Below are 21765 nucleotides of genomic sequence, written 5' to 3'. Positions count from 1 at the left end.
TTCCAGCATCACTAAAATCACTGTCAGGTCCATGAGTATCTGTGCTTTCTTTGAAAAACAATTCATATGAATTCATGTGCACAAAGACTCTCACCCAGCCCTGGATTTACTTTGACTAACATCTGGGGCAGCTAACACACTGCACAGCTATCAGCCCACCAACCCCAAACACACCCTTCTATCAGAAGTCAGCGGCAAATTAGCTCCCTTAGGGTTACACAGGGATACATATGGACCATGATGTTAAAAATAAATAAATAAATAAATACCACCACCACCCCCCAACAACAACAACAAAACAAACAAGGAATGAAGGTGTTCTGAGCAAAGAGGCAATCCTGACATCTTGAAGTAACCAAAAGGGAAAGAAAAAAAAACAGAAGAAAAAAAAAAAAGGAAATCTTTCTGAAGGGCATTAACCTGGGTGGAGACAGGGGTCAGTATGGAAGGGTTTGGCTTTGAGAACTGAAACCATGTGAAATTTTGGTGGAGCAAAATCAAGGACAAAGTAGACCAATCTGACAGCTTAATGGGACCTTTGAGCATCACAGTTGAATAAACTCTGTTCTACCCAACACTGTCATTTCTGTTTTGATACTCCTATTAGTGGAACAGTTTCATACCAGGATGACTACAAAGCTATTTTCACTGGCTGCCGCAGCAAGCCATGATTGTCAGTGCTTGCATACCATGTACACCTTCCACTAGACCAGTTAACAGAGCAAGACAACTAAAATACTACTGAGGAACAAAAACAAACACATCACAACCACTGCCCTACACAGTATCATAGATTCAAGTTTTTCTTTTGGGGTTAAATACAACTAGATGATGCAGCAAACATACTTTCAATGCAGCTTTTCCCATTATTCATCTGGCTGCAGGAAGAGAAAAGCAAACTCAAGCAGATGATAAAGCTAAACTAACAGTGCTGTTGAGCAAAAGGAAAACAGCTGGAGAAGGGTATCCAGACAATCTTTGTTGTGTAGGCACTGCTCTGAGGTTTTACTTGTTACTAAGAAGAAAAGAAAATATGAAAGTTATTTTTTGGGGGACTTGAACTGACTGCAGTTTAAACCAATTTGGGAGTAAGTACAACTGTGAGTTCACAATCTGACCCTGTAACATGATACCCAAACTGAGCAAACAGTTTGAAGTTCACTTCAGTTTTCTTCATTTGGAGGATTACGATGAAGCATTTCCTTAGATGTCACGCTTTACACAGCTAATGGCATGTGACAGCCAAGTGCTTTTACATTTTACTTTCTGAAGTTGCAAACACTTGGTCTATCCCACAAGCAGAGAGCAGTATAGCAGCCCTAAGATCTTGACATGTGGGGCCCCACCAAACTCTGCTTGTACTTCAGGAGGCATTGGGTGCACCCAGGAGTCGGCTAGTGGAACAAAGTTCTCTAGAAACACCTCTCAGCAAGTGGCCACAGAACTATGGTGGGACCATGGCACTGGAGGAGGCAGAGATGATGACTGCCAGCAGCATGGTTTCATTGAGCTGGGTCACCCCAGACTCTCAATAAAAAGTTAATTTATGTCTTTTCCCAGTAACTGTTTTCATAAAGTGCATGTGGAGTGATACGGAAAAAAAGGCAGACATGGATGACTTTCAAAGGTAGAAGTGGAAGTAGATGCCCAATCCCTCTGGTGATCTCTGCCAAGTGCCCCTTAAGGCTTCAGAAGTCGATCAAACAAAATGGTATCATCAGGCAAAAAGATGCAGTTTCATACATTTCTGCCCAGGTTTCCCCAGCACCTCCACAGGCTTGAGCTCAGCAGGGATATGGTGTTTTACAGAAGACAAGCCTTTATGGCTCAGACTGCTTTCTAGGGCAGGCTGCAAGTTTGAAGGCATTGAAAAGTCTATGTATATACACAGTCTTTTTTTTTTTTTTAAGTAACTAATCAAACTTCATTGACAACCAGTGAAGTTTCTGGTTTGTCTCAATCTGTATTTCAGTTTGCAAAGTTGCCTGTGTACATTTTTAACAGCAGCATATTTTCTGAACCACTCCAACCCAAAGAATCACTAGTAATTATATTAAGCAAGAGGTATTCCAACATGTATGAAGCTCCAAGACCCAGCTGCTGAATGCCAGCACTAACCAGTGCTCTGACACTGCTGGGTTTTGCCTCAGAGACCAGAACCAAAACTATTCTCAAGCACAGCTAAAAAAAAAATCAGATCACTTAGTATTAAGCTTCAAGTTTCCTTCTACTGGAGAAACGCTGTTTCAGCTGAATTTGGTGGAATTACAGGAGCTGATTAGGTTAACCACTGACTGTGTTTCCTGGAGGGCATCTGAGACTATGCCCTGACCCAAATTATTTAATCTTGATCAGATTTGAAGCATTTAATTTTAAGCTCCACATCTCTGGGAAACAAAAAAGGTAATACAAACTTCAGACAAGCCTGAAAGGTAGCAAGGAGCAGAGTGCAAGTGCAGTCACTCCCAGCCATTGAGGGCAGAAAAAAAAAAAAAAAGAAAGCTCCAAGTGGAAAATTTTGCCAGGGTGGGTCTGAGGAGAGGGGACAGGATGAGGACTGATGCCAGCTGGGTACACACTGTCTCTTTTGCAGAATGTTAGTGTCGGTCAACCCTTCCACTTCAGGACTTATTTCTGGCTAAAAGAGAAGAGGGGCCAATGAGCCCAGGCAGGCTCAGAATCACCCCCTAGGCATGTAAGCCCCTGTGTTCATGATCTGGATTCTCCCATCCCAGGAGAGGGACCAGACCCAACTGAGGGTCCCTGCTCTATCCCATATTATTTATACCTAGTAGAGTTTTAACATTCCCTCTTTGATCTCAACTGTAAGCTCCAGCCTGGCCCTGAGATATTTCCCAGTTAAAGTATCATTTAAAAAATCCCAATGACTTTTGTTTGGGCTCTTATTTGTCAGACTGATGGAAGCCAGCCACACTGTCTCGACAGTGAAGAACTTTAATTACAGATTCACAGATCGCATGGGGTTGGGAGGGACTCTCAAAGGTCATCCTGTCCAAACCCCCTGCCATGAGCAGGGACACCTCCAACTAGATCGGGCTATCCAAGGCCACATTGCATCTGATCTTGAACATCTCCAACAATGGGGCCTCAACCACATCCCTGGGCAACCTCTTGCAGTATTTTACCACTTATCTGGAAAAGGTAAAATATTTATCAGCTTGTTCGCACCTTTCAACAGCTTGCTCAGTAATGGCATCAGGAGATGAAAACACTTCAACCTTTGCATGAAAAGGATTTTTAAATAGCACTCTTGCACACTTCAAGTATTCCCAAACTGCATGGCACAGCAGTGTGCAAGACTATGCACTGTACCTCATAAAGAGTTCTGTAAGATATGAGAAGCTGCATGGCTGTGTTAGCAGGACACCCCATACAGCTCATTAGCCCAGGGCAGTAGCATTTATTACATCAGGCCACAAGACCCTACAGCTTGGATGTAACCACAGAGGTGTATTCACAGGGATTTCACGTATCTTTCAGCTACACAATATTGTGCCATGTACCTTAAAAACTGAGTCACTTCATTTATTGCAAGGCTCAGTTCAGCACAGGACAACTTAACCCAGATATTTCACTGCCAACTATACATGAGAGAAGTCCAGTTAAACTATAACATTGAGGACCAGTAGTGTAGGGAAAATGGGATGCTACATCATGTCCCCAGTGATCCTCAGATGTGTCTTCTTGGCTGCTCCCAGACAAAAAGGTAGTATTTATGACTACGGGCTGCGGTCAGTGAAGGGTGAGATGGTTCACCTGGGCAGCACCATCTCATCCCAGAAGAAAGGCAAAGCACCTGAAAACTGAGATCCTGTGCACAGCCCCAGCCCCATTCCCACCTCCAGTGCAATTGCAGCCTTTAATTACATCCAGCACAACATACCACAGATCCTGAATACACTGAACCCATTTCAGTAAGGGACAGTAATTTTCAGTCTTCTCTTCACAGCCTATAGCCTCAGCAGAGCAATTCTGAAAAAAACATGTCCTGCTGAAGCAGCCAAGCCCTCTCCCACACACTCCTGACCTACAGATATGCTTAATATGTTAATTTTTGTTTTGGTTTCAGAACAAAACCTGCCTTTTAAAGAAAATTTTAACAGATTCTAAACCAGAAACACTGCACTCCCCTGAGGCATTAAAAAATGCAAACTGAAGACTTCCCATGTGTTGAGGTTATTAGTTATTTCCTTCTAAAAACAGAAGAAGTGTTGCAACAGTTGTAATGCTCCAGTTCACTAGGCCAAGAAGATGTTTTCTTTCTACACACTCATTAACCATAGTGTGGAACTCAATAACTGTTCTAATTTCCTACCTTAAATGTTTTTCTTCCCCCCAGTTTTCATTTTATGCTTTACATTTACATAGGACTACACTCCACCACTTACCTTGAGAATCTAGGTGCTGTCAAACACAATAAAAAGAAAGGAAAAGTGTCTGCAATCACAGAAGCTTTAGTGTTGAAAATTGTAATTTAATTTCTCTAAATGAATTTAAGCACTCAAGGCTTTCTTTGTCAGCCACAGATGAGAAATTGATAGGCTTTGAAGGGAAGCAAATGTTTTTTCAGTCGAATATCTCAAGTAAATATTTATGTTAGATATAATAAGATACGTTATTTCACACCTCAAATTAAATACCAGCTAGTTATTAAATCTGGTGTAATGTTATTAAACTCTCAGGTATTGTTGCCCACAATAGGTGCACTGTAATTAGGCTAGCTTAGCTCCAGGAGGGCTCCTGAACATAACCCCCAAACCCAGAGCATCAGTCAAGCTGCTGCTGTAACCCCAGGAGTCCTCAGTACCAAGCATGGCTCAAGGACAGATGAGCTCTCTGATACAGAGAAGAATCACCCAATCCTGCCATGCTTCTGCTGCTTTTGTAAGATACTTCTGCCTTGAGAGCAAAACAACATTTCTTCTCTAGACCACAATAACATGGAGTCTGTGGAAGGAGAAGAGGGCCCAACCCGGGAAAAGGAAGGGACAGGACCCTCCATGCTCTGGGTGGCCCAGAAGCCTTCTTGGCTGGAACATGCTGGATTATGTGTATCCCTTCCCCGAAGTGACAGCACCTGTGTGCTCTCACACAGCACTCCAGCTCATCCTTTAAAGTCTTAAAGGTGGAAAATACATATCCCATTGTTTTTTATTTCTAAGAATAAAGATACCAGTATTTGCTTGCCTGAGGCATAACAGGGACAAAAACTGCACTGTGCAAAGTCACCCTAAACCCAACCAAGCCAGGTCATCAGTGCAGATACAGCATCATAAACCTCCAAGAGCAAGCTGTCTGCTCAGCAGGGGTGTGAGCAGAGGAGGCTTCCCCTTTCCAGCACCACTGCCAGGCCAGGCAGACTGGACAGAGTCCAGGCCCAGCACCAGCTCCACCTGCCCTGACACTCTGCAGGGGGTGATACAGTACAAGCAGATGTAAACGCTGCCTTTTTTTTCCCCCTTTAAGTATCTTATTTGGCTAATTGCACAATCACAAGAAGGCTTCAAAGCATGCCAAAGAGGGGGATAATGACGCATCATGGGCGAGAAGGCCTTTTATTTCTCTTTTTCCTCTAATAACCACTGATGAAGGAGCATTATCCTTCCTTGTTGTGTCTTAATGCATATATTTAACAAGATTACTTACGAGTACAGCACGGTGGATGTCTAATAAGGCAAGATCATTAATTTTGAAAGTCCTGCTTTATCTCTTATTACTGCAATACTTTTTACTGCAGTCTTGGCAGAGCATGAGGGCTGTAAAGCAGAGAGCTGGGCAGTGGGATTCCTTTACTGCACTCGGAGCTGCTCCACTGACTATAGTTACAACACTCTGGTTATGACATGTTGTGAAGGCTCTCTTGGGTAGGGCGCTTGTGCAGCATTCCAAAAAGTCAGACAGGAAAGAGAAAGAAGGTTTGGTTGCAATAGTTGAAGGGGGAGAAGGCTGAACCCCAACACAATGCAAATGCCCAGACCAGTGAATGGAACTGGTGTACATCTCCTAACTGGTGTGCTGGGATCCAGATGGCCAGCAAACCTGGAGACACACAGAAGTCAATAGGAATCAGTCACCACATAGCAACATCTCAGCCCAGGCTTGTAGTTTGGTGCCCATGAGCAAGCCCACTGAACTCCAAAGTAATACCATGTGGTCAAAAACTGTAGCTTTCAAACACAAATTAATCAGGATGAGTACATCCCTCTGTCCTTTCCAAACTGGAGGGCAATTAGCAGCCTTGCTGCTGTTCCTGATGGAGAGGAGCATAACGTCCCACCAGCAAGCAATGGCTGCAGTGTACAGTCATCCAGACAAGTTATTTAAACAAGAGTTGCTCAGGCTATCTCCTCTCACTCCTGAAGTGTTATCAAGACAACTTTTTAGCAAGTTCATGTGGATTACAGGGCACCAAAGTGCAAATTTCAGCACATCCTTATAACTGGCAGACCAGCACAGTATTTTCTTCTGTTCATCAGGATAATAAAAGAGTGAGTAAAGCTCTGCAAACAAAAAAATAAGCTAGAATTCTAGCAAAAAGGACTAGGAATAGTGCCACATTTCACTATCTCTCTATCAATGAGGAACACAAGCACACACTTTTGAAAGAAAGAACACATTCATACTATGCTAAGTACAGTAAGTATTAATTAAATCATTATTAGCAATCAAAAACTAATTTCTTTCTGTCACTTCCTGATATCTTAACTAAAGGCATATTTGCAATACTATTATAACAAGTTACAATTCAAGCAATAGAGCTGCTTGAAATAATTCAGAAACATGTACACTTTCATATGAATATATCATGCCTAACTAATGAGATTGCTCATTTCATAACTTCAGTTCCATTTTTATTATTTCATAAAACTGGAAGTCCTTATCCATTTTATGAAAAACACCAAACCTTTGTGAAATTCATTAAATAAGCATAAAAAATTCATTAAACAAGTGAATTGCATTCATGGCTGCTTTGATGCAAATGCCCTTTAAGCAATGTAAAACTCCATATTGATTTAACCTTTCGTGTTCTGATATTTCCATGTGGAAATATATATATATATATAAAAAATAAAAATCTTTATGCAAGGAATGAAATTAAGTGCTGATCCCTTGATCTCCAGCCAGGGTGAGGTAGATTGGTCAATTTAAATAGCCTCTGCTGATCAGCAAACAGCTGAGTTTGTATTAAAACAGACCACAAGTGTTTCTGCATATCATTACTGGCAAACAAATGCACATATCATACCTTGGGCCAAATCAATATGATGCCCCAAGTTTCCTCTGTAGCTGAAAGTAAACCAAATACTGGCCAAGTCTTGTGGGACTAGTTAAAACAAGGCCATACTCATCAAGTGAAATGTAGAACAGCTTCTCCTGAGTACCTGGTGAGGTTGAGCTGCTCCTTCTCACTGATCTCATTCCCACTACAAGTTGCTGCAAATGGAACATCCAACAAGTCAGGGTCTACCTGCACCTACCACTGTGTACCACCTCTGTCAGGAAGCTACCAAACTGAAGAATCAACTTAAGATTTCTTAGCATTACTCCACAACCCTTCAGCAGTTGCAGTATTCACTTGCCTCACTTCCTACCCTCAAACTCACCAAAACCCAATCCTCTCCTAGTACTTATGGCAGTGTGAGGAGTTAAAGAAATCCCTAATACCTAGTACAGCAGAGTCACTCTCTTCTTAGTACTTCCAATGCACTCTACTAGAGAGGAGATAAGAAAAATATGAACCTACAATAGACATGCATCTGAAATTGCAATGGAATAAAGTACTTGTATTCCTCCAATCTTCCAAAAGCACCTCTTGAAGAGAAGCAATCTTTTCCTCCAAGACTTATAATAGCCTAATTGCAGTCAAGCCCAGAAAAGACATCCACTGTATTTGAAAAGAACCATGAGCACAGCTGGGGCTGATGCTGGATGTCAGTGATGCAAGGCCCCAACTACTCATCCCACCACAAATGAATGGTACCAGTGTGGCAAGCCTGCCACACTGAGTTTTAAAGCAGCCCAGGAAGGTCAACAACTGCAGTGGGGCTCCAAGACCCTTGCTGCTGAGCCAGGTCTGAGGCATGATGGTGCAAGATGAGCAGACTTTGGTGACTTCTCTTGATTTACACCTACATACTACTGTACTGTTCCTGTTGTACTTTATGTTCAGTAGTTTCAACTACAAAAATGTAATCAAGTGCATACACATGGGAGAGTGACATACCAGCCTGGCAGCTTTCCAGAGTCCATATTTCAATGATGCCATTCCTGAATCACCTCTTCTACAGCCCTTCTATGCCTCATTTTCCTTCACAGGTGCCTCTCCTACACACTTTCTTCTCCCTCAGCCCATTTGGCTCCAACAAATTGAGCCAGAAAAAACTCTATTTCCATTTATAACCATTTATATTATAAACAATAATTTTTATGCACCAAAACAGATCTTTAATCCTCATATTTCCCTCCAAAATACACCCAGACATCCTTATTCTCAGTAAGCCCAGCCAAACAAAACAAATCAAGTTTCTAAGCCAAGCTTTCAGCAGTAAAAAGTAAATCCAAAAGTATTAAAATAAATTTCAAAAGAAAAATTGCAGCCAACATATTTAAAGTATTACCATTTTTAAAACCCTCCCCACTTTTCACCCAATGCTGCAGAAGACATTGCTTCAGAAGGAAAGATACTGGGACTATTTTTTTTTCCAGAGAAAGAGAGAAGAAGCTACATTGAGAATGAGCTTTAGAATAAAGGAGGTGCAGCCTTAATCACAAAATAGCATAAGGCAACATAGCAGAAGACTGCTCCCAGTTCCATCAGCAAAACAGTGAACAAAAAGACAAATGAAATCATCATTTCTCACCTTCATGCCCCCTGATACCCCTACACAGGCTGAAAACTGCTCCTACCTTCCCCCCCCACGAAGGGGATCTGCAACTAAACAAGCCCAAAACAGCACCTGAAGCCATTTAACTTAATCATTATTAGTTGTTTAGAACTCCCTTGACACTGTTGGCCAACAATGAGGCCCCCAGGTACCCTGTAGATCCTTAGGCATCAACAGTCTTAAGAAGGCACAATTCTACCTACAGCAAGATTTAAAACTGGCTTTGTAATAATAAAAAACAAAAAAAAAAAAGGGGGGGGGGGGAGGATGAAAACCTTGGGAGCTTTTTCTACAATTACTAATTTAACAGACAAACTATGTTTTATTGATAGTTCAGTAGTAAAATTGCCTTCCATACACACTGCTGCTGATGCCTAGAATAAGATGTGCAAGAAGAGATAATCTTGTGCCTAAGGCTTTTTCAGGATAATACTCAATGCAAGCTTGCAGCAACTCATCCAAGAGATATTCAATAGAGCAAGAGCTGCTCCTTCCCTTTCTGCATCAGGAAAGGAGCTACATGTTTCTGCATCTGTGCTGCTATCAGCCTCCTGCTCAGGCAGCCCACAATCACAAGTCAGTCCTGCAGGTGTATTCAGGCATCAGAGTTTGCTTTAAGGAAATCTTTAGTATAACAGCACCAAATGGCTCTTAAAATCATAGATTCATTAGTATAACAGGAGTCAGAAGCAACCTCTGAAAATCGAATTCAACCCCCCCTGCCAAAGAAAAATCACCTAGGGCAGGTTACACAGGAACACACCCAGCCAAGTGTTGAAAGTTTCCAGAGAAGGAGACTCAACAGCCTCTCTAGACAGCCTGCTCCAGTGCTCTGTCAGTCTTACAGCAAAGGCATTTTTCCTCATGTTGACATGGAATTTGCTGTGTTCCCATTTGGATCCATTGTCCCTTGTCCTATCACAGGACACATGCCATTAGAAATGGAGGTACAGACTCCAGCAAGCCTGCATCTCAAACACAACACCTTCAGCTGGAGCAGTATTACTTAACAGGGACATAAAATTACTTCTGTATATTTTGAGGGAAAATATTACTCTTTAATTCTGCAGGTGAGTGAGCAGATCTGGAGTGCCTTGAGGTGAGTGGGATGATTCCAGCTGAAAGTCTGACTTGGGAATTTCCAAGACCCCTGACTCGTGTCACTGTGGTGCTGACACCTCACACCTCGGTCAAACAGATGCCACAGATGCCAGTTTCATGCACACAACTGCACCCGCTTTGGCTCTCCTCCTGTCCCAAGCGCTCACTGCCAGCTCAGCTGTCATGGGGAAGTTTTTGCAGCTGCAAATAACCCGGGTGCTGTTAATCTGCAAACACAGCTCTCTGCAGCCTTTTCCTTGCATTTCAATTAGTTTCACTTGACAAAAAAAAAAAAAAAGAAATGCGTTTGTTTTAGCTAGGCTAACTAGTCAGTGATGTGTTTGGCTGGAAACATGTTATGTTCTGCTACTTTATCATGTTGCTATTTCCATGTTCAAAGGCTAGTTAAATTATTTACGCTACACTTCATATATTGTGTACAACACTTGCCTTGACACAAACAGCAGCAACTGCAAAGCCAGCTTCCTTGAGCCAGTGCTTCAGAGTAACACTCTGCTTTGTGGGGAATGACCTGCTCAAAGCCTCAGCTCTCATTCCGCCCCAAAATCAAGAGCCACGGGGATGTGAACTAGTTTCAGAGCTTCCAATAGCAATGTTGATTTAATTCTGAAGGACATTACAAAATAAAGAGTATAAAAGGAATAAGCTGAGCATTAGTACAGGGCAAGAGCCTATCTACCTCTAAAATTCACTGTGAATGATAAATTGCTTTCAGCAAATAACACCCAACGCTATTTTAAAATGTATATTATAGAACATGTACTTCAAGAAGCTCTGTGAATATTTTATTACACTATCCCAACCATTTACACTGTGTGATATAAGTCTCACTGTAGCTGCACTCCATTTTAAGGTACAGTTTGATTTCCTTCCTGTCTTTTTATTTATTTAATCATAACTCAGTTGAATCACCATTTATTTGCTCATCAGTGACTAGGCTGGGCAGAAGAAGCTTCAAAAACTCTGCAAGTACTGTGGCCAGAAAAACAAAACCTCAGAGGCATGAGCAGACACTCAAGTGACCATCTCTTGCTAAGGGAGCACAAACACCTCCATCTTGCCTTTTTGCAGTTGTCACCTAGCAGCAATGCAAGAAGGCAGGGTTGTGGCCGGGCTCTACAGCTCTGCCGCTGCAACAGCTTACACCAGGATTCACTATGGACATCTACTGCACAGCAAGCCCTTGCTGATGCTTTTCTCTTGCCAAACAGCACCAACCATCCCTGCAAACCGGAGGATGCTTTTTCAGTGCCACCACATTTTCTGCTGTACTCCAGCTGGCTCTGGCATTTCCTACTAAAGCCAGAGCAATAAGCTCAGCACAAACACCAGTGCTTGCTCTCCACAGTGGATGCAATGTTGCCTGTCTGGGATGCCAGTGGAGATCAGCAGGGTGCTGTACAGACATGCACTGCAACACAGTTGTTGCCTAAGGAGTTCCCAGCTTCATTTCCTTTCTCTGTTTTTCAGTTTATTGAAAACAGTAACTTGTACATATAGCAGAACAGAGGTCAAAGGCTGTGGAAGGAGATTATAAACAAACCAAATATGACTCCACTTTCCATACTGATCAGTAATCCCAGATGCTGCCATGTGCCTTACTGTGTATTATTAAAATGTAGTTAAGAGGCATTTTACCAAAGCAGGTCAGGGCCTGAGTGCTCTCTCCAGTTCAAGCCTTGATATTGCATAGGTCTTGAGAACTGAGTCACAGATATCAAGAAACATTACAAGCCAGATCAATATTTTATAGCCTTCACATAAACTGTAGTCTGAAACTACCAGGATGGTGCTCTGAGCAGAAGCATTAGCAGCAGCTGAAATAATTTACACTAACAAGGTACTGACCCATGCAGTCCATAATGATCATTTAGCTCACGCAGTATTTTTTACCACTGTTGAGCTGCTTGGGGTTGCAGCTTTTTCCAACAGAAAACTCCTACATCAGATTAAGGACACAAGCAATAATCTAACCATAAGACTCAGTTTTGTTCCATGTAAATTTGTTCCAATTATATAAACTGCTAAATTAAGCAAAGAGGTGTTTAAAACAAAGGGGTTATAACAGAGCCACAAATACACAAACAAACATCACAGAAATTCTTAATTCTGTTTCTTGCCTTGTTTGCCTATTGAAGTGCCATATGTTGCTGCAAGTGCTATGAAAATATCATAAGATCATAATTATAAGGTTTGTTGAATTACAGAGTAAAGAAGCCACTTATTTGCATTTAAATATGAACAGTGGTAATTGAAATGTCAGATGCTTCTCTGTTCTAAACTCCAGAAAAATATTTATCTACCAACAGCTTGATGTGCTTTCAACAACAGCCTGGATTCATGAAAGGGACTGTTATTCACATCACTTACTGCTTTTATTTATCTCTCCCTTCTGGTTTAAGAACTCAAACAGGGGCTCCTGAAGTGCTCAGGCACTGATGTAACGATGAAGACACTGCAATGCAAACAGGATTGTTACCAAGTTGATGTTCAATGATTCTTTGGCTTGTCAATATGGGAAGCCCTGCCATAGCTTTAGGAAATCAATTTTAAATTGACCTCACTGAACTGATGCAAAACCCAACTGCAGATGCATTTAAACTGATTAGCTCTTGTTAAAGTCTGATAACAAGTAAACTGAGGTCAGGCTGATGTGGAGTACACATAGAAAGGGTTTACAAGAGTTTAAAATTAAAATTGCATTAGCTGAACCAGGATCTCTTTAAGGGTAAAAAGCACCTAGAGACAGACCCAGTAAAAGCACTGCAATCCTCAGTAGAGTCTGCTGTGCCAAACTGGCTTATGAATGAGACTGGAAGCTTGACCCTCCTTACACTACCAATGTCAGCACAAAGCCTCAAAAGGTTCAGTTGCACTAAGCAAGCTGGGGGAAAAAAAAACATCAAAAACCCAAACCAGAGAAAAGTAGCTTGCTGTGAGCAGTGCAATGCTCCTTTCCACACAGGGAGAAATGAGTGGCTGGTCCCAGGAAGGCAGAATCCAGACTTCCTGCACATTTGCTTCTTACAGATTTACCATCACCTATCCTGACAAAGGCTCTCTAGAAAAATCCCTCAACCAGCATAACTTTAGCCTGAGCCTTCTCCAAGGAAGTTCAGTGTCTCACTGAAGGGAGTCAGAAAACCTGCTCCCCCTGAGGAATGCTGCGAATCCAGTGTCTGTGGCTATCACAGAGAGAAGCTTGCAGCACTAGAGAGGGGCATCAAATCAAAAGAGATTCCAGCTTTTATTTCCTTGGTCTAAAGAAAAATAAAAACCATAATCTATTTTGCATGATCTCAAAACCCAGACATTTTGCAAGTGATTTTTGTTAAGTATTTTTCTTGTTTGTTAGACAACAATTCTCAGCATGCAAGGACTCAAATTTGGAGCTTTCTTTTGGAGGTCTTTCTCCAAGACGACTATTTCACTGTACTGCATAAAAGCCTAGGGAGTGTGACTAGTTCTGTTCAACAGCCACAGACTCCATTGCCAAGTTAATGGCAAAGCTTTCAGTTAACAGAAGCAGGTTCAGGCTAATACTAACCAATGAATGTCAGTCACATGCTCTGCTTCCCTCTGTGTTTCCCAAAACATTCCTTGTTTTCTGGTTTAATAATTAAATATACCAGGACCTTTTTTGAAAACTGAAAAAGAAACCACGCTGACCAGATTGTTGTGAGAACAGGTCACACTCAGGAGAGAAGAAAGAGAACTCTTTGGGAGCAGTCACAACTTGTACTGACCACTAACAGAACTCCTCAAAGCCATCACATCAAAGAGCAGCAGAGCTGGGTCTCTGCAGATCTGTGTTACCCAGTTTGGGGGAGAGCACAAACTCTGTGGTGGCAAGAATGGCCAGGACCCAAGAATCAGAACAGCATCTCCAAAGCAGTGGGTCAGTAAACAGCATAATGAAATGTGACAGTAACTTCATTTGTAAAATATACACTAAAGCTATCAGGGCAAAAGTGCCAATATCAAGGGCAACATTTGCATAATTGCATAATGTGTAATGCACACTGACTTTAAGGCTCTGGTTTTAGATTGACCTAACAATGGCTCTCACTGGTGCAAACCACAGTGGACTCTGCTGTTCTGCGCTGGCACACTGCCTTGGGCCTCGACTGCTCACCAAGCCGGATCACACACAGTGATCCAACACTCCACTGTAACACCAGGCATCACTGGCCAAATCTGACATGAAGGATGCTGGGATTCATATTTTCTACATTTCTTTGATGTCAAAGATCTGCCAGATAACCCTCCCTGTTACCCCTCCTTGTCTAAGCACTGACGGTACAATTCTGCTTCATCACTATACCACACGGGTTAAGCTGGAAGGACAAATATGGAGCAAACTAACAGCACAAAAGGAGTACAACAGCAGACTAAACTGATGCTACCTTACAGCAAATAAACACCACACCATCCTTTGGCACAGTAAGGACAGTTTTCCCACAGCAGTTTGAACCATTCCCTGTGGGGTTTACTCACTATGTCTACAGACATAGGGTTTTACCAGTTTTGAATGCTGCTCCCACAGCTATCACATCCTTTAACACTAGAGAGACTCTGTCTACAGTCTGCATGCTCAGGCCTTATTTGGCACACATAACCAAACCAAAGGCATAAAAGGTGACAGAAAGCAGCCACTGCAGTCATGGTGCTACCCAGCCCCAAACTACAGAGCCCCCAAATTAGCAGCCTTCTTACGGGCAGATTCACACACAGCCCTCTGCACAGAAGTTGTTAGTGAGCAAAACCTACCTGGCCAGGGCTGCAGGGACAGATTTACTGAGGTTCACATGGAGCTGTAATGCCAAGGGCCCCTGGGAAGTTGATGCACAGCCCAGCCTGCCCAGCCCCTCCCCAGCACAGCACATGAGGAAGGCAATTGCTGTTTCCACAGTGAAATCCCATGTCAGGCTACAAGCAGTGAAAGCAGGTTGGATAAATATTAAGGCTCAACAGAAAAGTATGGGTAAAACAATCCATGGGGCAAAATTTTTACTGAGTAATTTTACACAGTAAAACTATATGGAAAGAGAAAAGAAGCACAAGTGAGCTGGGCAAGGACCTCACAGCAAGGCTACTCCTGTGCTGCTCACTGCCCACTGCACATTTACTCAGGCTTGTTCTAGCTCTGCATAATCAAGGAGACACTGGGAGCTGATGCACATGGAACAAACTGAACAGAGGAACAAGCCTTTGTCCATTATTTAGGGTTCACCTTGTGGGAGCCTGTGCTGCTACATGTAAGTGGAACTCTCGAGAAGCAGCACCTCTCAGGGCCATGGAATGAAGCCACCTCCACAACAGGCTTGCTGAAAAAAATGTTATCCACAGGCATTTTAATAAAAATTGCATTGCTGATTATTACTTCCTAGGAGAAATAATGGGGTCTCCTCATTTTGAAAGTCCATCAGTGAAAACATAACCCAGGTTACGAGTGAAACTGCTCACTGTAACTTCTAAACAATTATTCAGCGCCTCTGAAATTTCTTTCATGGGATTGAAAGCTTTTCCCTGTATCAAATTATCTGGATTTCTCATGGATTATGCATTTCTCCAAAACACACTGTTTGCAGATTAAAGAGAGAAAGGAAAGTTAGAAAGGACACAATAGAAAAAAGATCAGTAAAGAAAAATATTTTAAATATTAATGACCAAGGGGGAAATGGAAACACATTAAAGGCAAATGTGAGAGCTTTTAAATATGTTATTAAAATTGATTTATAAATGAGACTCTTCTTTAACCAAGTGCTTTAGCCTTCACTACTTATTTCCTTCTGCTGTCTCTCCAAGCATTGGTGTCACCATCCAAAGCCTATGGCACTAAGGAAAGATATCCAGAAAATAGTTAGGCTGGCAATGACTATGGCCTGTTTAAACAGGAAAACATCACTATATCAAGAATCTCAGAGAAGGAGATGAAAAGATGGCTATTTTCAACTCTTGCAGAGCCCCAGGCTCTTGCAGGACATCTGTCCCAGGCAGTGGTGGAGGCTGGGGGGTCACTGCCTGGGACACAGCCAGGGGCTGCTCTGCTTATCCTGGAGTCAGCGATGAGCCTTGGCAGGAATTGAGTGAGGCAGAGAACAGGCAGCAGGCAGGCAATGAGCAGGCAGGTTTGGGAGGAAGGATGGACCAGCCAGGTCCACAACTACAGACACTAATCATTTACAAACATGAAAGAAGAGATTTCCCACTTCTAACTTCCTCCCCATACTTCCTGTGCATGGAAGCCAGGCCAATGGCCAGTATGGTTGTATGCTAGCCCCAGTCAGGCTCTGGAAGGTGCTCCACACACTGGGGAAACCAAAGCAGCATTTCCACTGAAAAGTACCTGCAGGCTTATGGTGAAGGACTGAAGAAGCCTGTTCTGGGCAGCCTGGATGTGAACCCTACACAGTGCACAACATGTCACAGTCCCCTTCATTCTTTTCTTCCTTTTGTCCCCCAGCACATATTCAGAAGCCTGCATTTTGGGGATGTAGCTTCTCAAGTTTTTCAGCTTGAAAATGTTTCAAATGATGAACCATGCAACCAGGACAGCAGATTGCAGCTCACAACTGCTGCTGGTATGTCAAAGAAGCCACTGAAACTTCCCAAGCAATAGGCAGCAGAAGGTGTATCTCCAAACCAGCAATGAGAAGCATGTGAGATCATAAAGCTCCTGGATCACCTTTTATTGAAGAACAGAGTAGCAAATGTGTATCACACAAACATAGCCAAGATTGTGGAAATTATCCTTGAAAGGGACAAATTCTGTGCATGAATTGTGTAAAAGGGGGGGGGGGGGGGAGGGGGGGGAAGTGCTAGTATGTGCTTAACATAATGGTCTATTTAATTTTTGTTTAGCTACAAAAAGTGGTTTATTTTAAAGCTGTTTATCCATCATAAACAGCAACAACATTAGAGGCAAAATCTCCAAAGCAAAACTAGAAAACATCACTGAGAACTATAGATCTCCTTCGTTTGATTTTGTGGCAAGAATGGTCCACAAAACTCATTCTGAATGTCCTCATAAGATCCTCTTTACAGCAGGTTATGAATCATCACATGATACCTTTAAATGGATGATCAATACTATATTTTCCCATAAAACGTTTGGTTTGAAATCCGATTTTAAGTGCATTAGAGTTTTTGTGCACTGAATGAGTGAGTGTCATAATAAATTGCCATCAAATATGAAAGAAATACAGCTTAGATGAATTGCCATATTTATTTATGAGTCTATAAAATACATTGTGAAAGTCCTGGCACATTTTTGGGATACCAGCTTGAACTTTCTAGAAAGTTAAAAGCATTAAGCAAGACTGAAAGTAGATTTATTATTGGAATGTTTTTAATTGCAGTTTCAACCAGACTCAGGTATTAGAATGGCTGTGCCCTTAATGGCCATGTCTCACGTGTTTTTTTCTTTAAAAATTATATACTTTCCATATTTTTATTGATTTAGTAAGATTTACTGTAGATTAGTGCTGCGTGTGTGTGAAATCACAAGTGGTCCCAGCTTCCCCAGAGTAGTGGGCTGCAGATGGCCCCTCGCCACCGCAGCTCTTCCCCAATGCCCCCCCAGCACTCAGTACTGCCTGAAATGCTGGTGAAAGGAAAGGCCAGAGTTACCTAAAGGCGACCAGCAGTGAACCACCCAGAACATCATGTTCTGCACTCCCTTCTGCAGACACAAAACACAGCCAATTCAGACAGGATCTGGAGGGGAGTCAAGCAGAGCCCCTTCTTTTCTCAGATGAAGACGTTTTAAGGTTTTAAGGTTGTAAGGCCAACTGACTTGATGGGGCCAGGATGAACTCTCCTGGACTAAGTAGTTTCTGGGTTTGGAATAAACCATCAACTCTCCATGTTTCTAATGTACAACCAACTCAGCTGGGCTTTCGTAAATTAGAAATGAAAGTACCTAAGGAAGCAGTTCTGACATCCACATTTAACAGTGCAGATAAGTCAGTGACAACTCATGGAGAATAAGGTACTGTTGCACATAACCTGCTCACCAATTTAAAATAGATCCTGGAAATTCCAGCAAGCAGAGCAGTAAGGAGATAACACTGTCATTAACTGCCACAGAACAACAAAGGCAAACTACCTTTGAGGTGATACGAAATGAAAAACCTTCAGCTTGGCAGCCACATGACTCCTCCACACCAGCTGCACATCAGAGGATACAAAGGCCACAAAAGCATAGACACAGCTGGGTGGCTGGTGAGCCCAACATCCTGCTCAAGCTGCATCACAAGAGTGACCACTGATGCAGCCTGAATGTGAGTTGTGACACTGCCCTGACCTTGCTGTAAATTAACCCACATCTCAGCAAAGCACAAACAAGTCCTCAAAGGTGAAGCTCTCAAGAGTTTTGCATATAAGCATCTTCACTGGCTGAACTGATAGTTTATAGAATAATCTCCAGATAACCCAAAAAACCCTCAACCAATAACTGTGTGGTTATTGGTTGTGCTGGATTACCCTGATGCAGAGCTCTCTAACAAAGGAAGCTGTTTCCTCATTAGCCAATTACTGTTTCAAAAGCCAGGTTTAGTGATGGCCCCTGATCCCAGGGAAAATCCCACCCAGGAGCATGGTGAAGATCCAAGTCCACCCTCTTGGCTGCATCCAGGCATAGAATGGACCAGATTAAAGCCCCATGCCCTTGAACTGCAGAAATATGCAAGTCCAACTGTTGATTTTACAGCCATATCCTAAACCTTAATCACAACATAGAGGACTGTTAGGAAGCAGCAGCTTATTGGCACATAAAGAAGTCCACACACAAGTGGTGCTTAGGGATCCCTGTGAATATTATTACCTTTGTCTCTCTCTTAATTTTCAGATGAAATTTTAAATGTCTCCCCTTTAGCCATCCACCTAAATGAGAGGGTCTGGAGAAGTCAAGTAAAAGCCCATGCATGTATTTCTTTCACTTAGTACATGACAACATCAGAGTAAGAGTGAAATTGTGCAGCTTCTTGGATTAACTAGCCTACGTATACAACCCTCCAGAAATCCACTGACATCTTTTTCTATGTTCCCTGTCATAAGGCAAGTGTCCAAAGGCAACCAAAGTTATCCCTGATATATTTCAAAAGTGATCTAGAAAAAGAAAAAAAAAAAAAAAGGAAAAGAAAAAGTCTACTTTCAGGCTTAGCCTTCAGCTGACAGGGTACCACAAGTTATCTCAGCAATTACACCTTGCCCCTAAACCAGGGTATGCCTCATGCTTCATTATGCCAATTTTCCCCTCTATCCTGAAGACACTTCTTCCTATTTTCTGCTTGTGTGCTAAGCAATTAAAATGCTTTATCTTCAACAAGATATTAATCTTAATACTGTCCTAATTTGTTTCATCTTTTTCTACCCCTCATGCAGAAATCTGTCTTGACAATAGCCACTGAGATAAGAAGAGTACCAGCAAGCTTCACAATAAACCATCATATACACTATTTTAGTTTGTCAAAACAATTAGTGTTCATTTTGGCTTTATTCAGTTAAATCTGCAGTGACTGATCAGTATAAATTATGTATTAGGCTGCCCAGCTGTACTTGTTTATTCATGCATGGACTTGAAGAATTTTCATTTTCTCAGTACAAAAAAGCAACAGCCAAAAAAATCCTCCCATACTCTCAAATATAAAGACACTTTCTTCTCAGCCACATTTCTGCTACATGTTTTTGAAGCTGCTTTATTCTCACCCTTCTTAGAAAATTATTCTTCCCCTCCAGAAATGATACTCCAATGCTCATTTCAATTAACTTATTATTTCATTCCCAGTTATCAGCAACTGCATTTGTAATGGTGGGAAGCCCATACCATTACTTTTACCCCTTGCAGTTACCTCCCAAGCAAAGCAGTATCAGAGCTAAAACAAATTATGCTGATTTTACAAGCATCATCAAAAATCACATTGTAGGATATGTTTGAACTCCTGCCTTGTTTCAAGAGGAGCCGCTCACAGAAACGTTTACAGTTAAGCCTCACACTCCTCTCTTTCAAGAACAAAAGTTTGTGAATCAAGAGAAATCCTTTTACAGTTTTGCTGGACTTTATAGTCCCACAGTCCTTACCAGGACAACTGGGTGAAGGCAATACCTGCCACAGGGTGGGATGGTACATGTATGCGGGGAGAGAGATGGTGTAGATAGAGATAGAGGAAAGCAAAATCTACAGTGACCACATACAATCGGTGAGGCTCCTTTGAAATGCAATGTATGAGCAGAATGGCAATGTAGCTGTTAAAGCAGTTTCCCTGTAATGGAAAGAAATTGCACACTCCTTCCCCAGAACTGCCCTCCAATATGCCAGGTTCAAGAACCTGTTAAGACAGCCTATGCCAGTATCTGCAAGTCGCAGGAAGATGTTGTAGCAGTTTTGCCATGGCGAGTCCAGTCACTCAGTGACAGACTGACAGGATGAATAGTGGCACTGCTCAGAACACAAAGGGACAGTGTTTGTGTCCTCCTGAGGAGCCGAGGAGCAAGGTACAACTTCTGTTTGTTAACAGGAACACCATTTAACATCCCAGGTTGTAAGGGCAATTAAAAGGGTCGCCTAGTGGCTGTGTATAGAGCAAAGTATGCTACAGCAACATCTCCATAGGACAGAGTGCTGTAAGTGGAGAGAGATACGGGCTGCAAAAGGCCAGCTCCCAAAGCAGGGCTTAGCTTCACCATACTTGACAGGGAACTGACTTGCTTTCACACTGATTGTGCACAATATGGTCAAGCACAGCGCTTGCATTGCTCTGCTTTATGTCTGCTGTAAAGGTGCTTTTGCAGAGTGAATTCTGCTCTGGGTTTGGTGGCTGCTGTACCTCTCACATTGGCAAGGAGGGCAATAGCCCCATATTCAGCCTGCCAGCAGGCACACATTGTCAGTAACAGCTCCCATGGTCTCGCAGAGCAGGCAGGATGAGCACACAGCCACTCTTGTTTCTTTCATCAAATAATACAAAAAATGTTCTGGCGAAAAGACTAATTTTTGCTGAATTAAGTGCTTTAGAACAAGTGGGTTTATTACTTTATAATTAGCATAATTTTCCCCATAGGGATTCTTGCAATTAAATAATTAGCAGTAATGTTACCTAAAGGTGTTCTTTAATGAATTTTCTGAAGTTATTGCCCCGGTTAAAGACAACTGAAACAGCTGGGTCTTACACCGCCCGAGTGCTCCTCCTCGCCAGGCTACAGGCGGTATTAGCGGGCTGTCACCGCCGAACCTGCGCTCCGGGCCACTCCGCTCACCCCGCTGGGGCGGGCCACGGCTCCGGCGCTGCCTCGGCCCGGTCCCACGGGCAGCGGACAGGCGCTCTCATGCCCCGACGGCGTGGGCAGCCCGTTCTGCTCTGGGCCCAGTGGAAGGACTGCGACCGGGGAGAAGCCCCGCTAGTGCCCTGCTCTGGCCAGGGCCGCTACGGCCTCAAGACAACCTCCGCCCGGGCCGAGCCGGGACCAGCCGCCCCAGACGCGTCCGGCAGCAGCACCTCTGTCCGCAAGCTCCCGCCGGGGAGAGTAGCGGCTGCCTTGGCCCGGCCGCACCGCTGGGGCAGCATCCGGGGCCGGGCCGGGCCAGGCCAGGCCGGGCCCGCCGCTCCTCGCTCGCGGCTCGGCAGCGCCACCCGTCGGGGAGAGGGGCGGCGGGCGGCGGAGCGGGGCTGCTCTAGCGGGGACAGGCACAGCGTGAGCTGCCCGTCTCCACCGCCTGTCTCCATGGGGCAGGGCC

The 21765-nt window shown here is 43.1% G+C and overlaps 1 long non-coding RNA gene across 1 annotated transcript in view; it reads right to left on the bottom strand.

The window, feature by feature from the left end:
* LOC137447208 (uncharacterized) overlaps nt 1–21765 on the bottom strand; it is a 200174-nt gene that overhangs the window by 109517 nt on the left and 68892 nt on the right. The gene's annotated exons all lie outside the window — the stretch shown is intronic.

This window comes from Melanerpes formicivorus, unplaced genomic scaffold (genome assembly GCF_026170545.1).
Source record: "Melanerpes formicivorus ecotype bairdi unplaced genomic scaffold, bMelFor1.0.p_v2 SCAF_20, whole genome shotgun sequence".
In the NCBI taxonomy this organism is placed as follows: Eukaryota; Metazoa; Chordata; class Aves; order Piciformes; family Picidae; genus Melanerpes; species Melanerpes formicivorus.
Note: the sequence above shows the minus strand (reverse complement) of the source record. Positions and strands in the feature narration are given on the sequence as shown.